The following is a 3,087-nucleotide window of genomic DNA, read 5'->3' as shown; positions in this document are numbered from 1 at the left end:
ACAAATGTAATCCACTTCTAATAATGTTTAAAAGTGATTATGATAATGAATTGGAAATGCCATTTTCAGTGTTGGAAGGAACCATTTTTATTATGCAATCATTCGGTGAACATGACAGTGAGAGAATGAGTAAAATGGTCAACGACATGGGTATTGATTGGTTAAGTGTATGTATGTAAGCTATATATGATAAATCGGAATACACACTTGATTTAAGTAAAGAAACAAATTTAAAAGGTTTATATTTAAAAAATTTTAAAGGTAAATTATCACTACCAGACTCTATCATTTCTATTGTTATTTATTGTGGAAATGTAACTATTGCAACAAACAATGCAAAAATTCAAAAAATGGAAATATTCTCCAGTAAAATTAAAGGATTGAGAGTGGAAGAAGGTGTGTTGAAAAAAGTTTGTCTTACACAATATGTTTCTGGTTTTCTATTTGTTCACAACGGTTTTGAATTAGAAAATACACTCTACATCGATGATATTCACTTTTCTTACGAATTATTGGACTCTGAAAAAATCAAAGTATTTAAAAATGGCAAACAAATTGTCTTGGATAAATTTAGTTATTAATTTTGTCTTGATTTGTTTAATAAATTATCGAAACATATTATAAAAAATATTTAATTCGAAAATAAATAAAGTTGGTTTATGGGCCATAGTTCGGCGACTCTAATAATTTTGAAATTTTCAAAATTTAAGACCAAGAAAAAAAATATTTGGCAAAAAAAACTTTTTACAATACACTTTTTATGTCAATTAAATAAAAGGTCTAAATTATCGGGATATATAAATTTATTTTCAAAAAAAACAACTATACAAAAAATGTATTATTGTTTTTAATACATTTTTAAATTTTAACAATGGTTAAAAATAAAAACAAAAATATTTTTATAAAAATAATAATCCTAAATATATTTTTATTTTTTTAGGAGAACTTACTCAAATATGGGTTTTCAAGTAAAAAACTATTTTTATCAATTAATTAAATATAGATTTTTTGAATTCAGTTGTAACTTGATAAGAAAAATATTTTACTGTTTTAATATTAACAAAAAATATACAATTACTTAAAATTCAAAAAGAGACACGACGACTCCAACAAATGTACTAACATGGTTTGATGAACAGAAAAATATACTAGACGCGCGTTTAAATAAAAACAAACAAAAAACGAATAAAAAACAATAAAAAACAAATACATTAAACACATAATGATTGACAACGAAAGATCAAAGAAATCAACAATTGGGCGCAACTCAACCTCTATTAACATTGAAACAAAACAAAGAAAATGGTAAGGCCAAAAAAAGAAACAATGTACAAAAACAAACGATCGAATCTTTCAACAAACAAAAAGAAGTTGTTGGTCTCAAATCTTATTATAATTCAAATACACAATTATTATTTGATATAGTTGGTGGTAATGGTGATTTAAAAATAGAAGTTAATGAAAACAATAAAGTTTCAATTGGAATGAATCATTTTTTAACGAGTAAATTTTAGTCAAAAAACCAACAAAAATTAATTTGGTGAACATTCTAGAAAAAAATGAGGTTGTGTTGATTAATGGAATAACTTGAATTTTTCAATGATAATAATGAAATTGAAAATAAAATTGTCGAAAGTAAAGAAAAAGTGAATTTTACTGACAATATAGTGACGATAATTTTTTCATTTATTGGCAAATTTAAACAGAGTAGATTTCGAAGAATTATTCAATTTATTATCATTGTCGAATGTTTTTGAAAGGTTCAACAGACACTTTGAAATTGTTTATTCTCCATATGATGATGATTGTACAATTAAGACATACCACAAATTTAGAAAGTAAAAATCATAAACATAATATTTTTTGTTACTTTGTTGTTATGTCACATAAGAAAAAATGTGAATTATTTGGTGAAACAATGTTAAAAGATTTTAACACTTAAAATAACGCCCTTTTTTGTTTTGGCCTGTTTTTCTAGGGATATTAATCAAAATTTTGATGATTTTCCTATTTTGGCTTGTGTATTGTTTATGCACACAATATAAACTCTAAAAAATGGAAATTTATTTAATAAACTCGACATTTGCCCGATTTTTAGACCCCTTGAATTTTGTTCATTGTTATTTAAAGTGTTAATTGAAAAAAAATATTATTCTAAAAATAAATAATTCTGCTTACTCAAATGTCGTTAATGAGTAAGCTCTCCTTATTATAAAATGGGTAAAAAAATATTTATATCTATTTTTGCTTCTAATTTTGCATATTTCGGAGATTTTGTAATAATAATTAGTAAATTTTTAATGTTTTTTACATATTTTTAATTAAGCTTGATTTGTAATTTTTTAAAAAACATCCATTTTTATTAAAAATTTATAATTATTTAACCTTTGTTTTTTAATTTATATAATGAATGTTATTTGTTTTATATTTATATTGAGAGTGAACCGAAACAACCTTTTGTGGATTGTTTTTAAAAAACAACCATAATTAATAATATTTCGAACCATTGTTGAGAGTTTTAAATAATATTAATTTTAGACTGCAGATGATTTAAATTATTATAATATATTATTAGAGTCATTCTCTAAAAGTTGTCCTCTTCAACATTGTCCCTCAGTTTTTAGATATTAATAACTGGAATATATCGGGATATTTTTCGAACCGCCAGAAAAACATTGTTTCAGTTTTTTACCGTTTTTATGATTTATTATTTAATTCCCAATTATTTAAAGAATTTTTGTGTATTTTTGGCAAAAAGGATAACGTTCGAAAAAAAGACAACGTTAAAAGACTGACTCTAATTAAAGTTAAAAATACATTCACAAAAGGATGTTTCGGCTTTTTGTACTATTTTAAGTCACATTTAATGTTTTTCATAAATAAAATAATCATTTTTTCACAAAAGTAAATTTATAAGATTCAAACATTGGTTTAAATTATTTATAAATCCCAAATGTTTTTTATTTTGATTTGAAATTTACCATAAAAATAACTCTGTAAAATATTTTAACAAAATATGTAAAAAAGGATTTAAATTCGAATTGTGTATTCAAAATTGTAGCTTTTTAAAAACCCCATTTCAACCCT

The sequence above is a fragment of the Entamoeba invadens genome (genome assembly GCF_000330505.1).
Source record: "Entamoeba invadens IP1 unplaced genomic scaffold scaff_1105074725027, whole genome shotgun sequence".
NCBI classification, from domain to species: Eukaryota; Evosea; order Mastigamoebida; family Endamoebidae; genus Entamoeba; species Entamoeba invadens.
The sequence above is the reverse complement of the archived record's forward strand: the minus strand, read 5'-3'. Positions refer to the sequence as shown.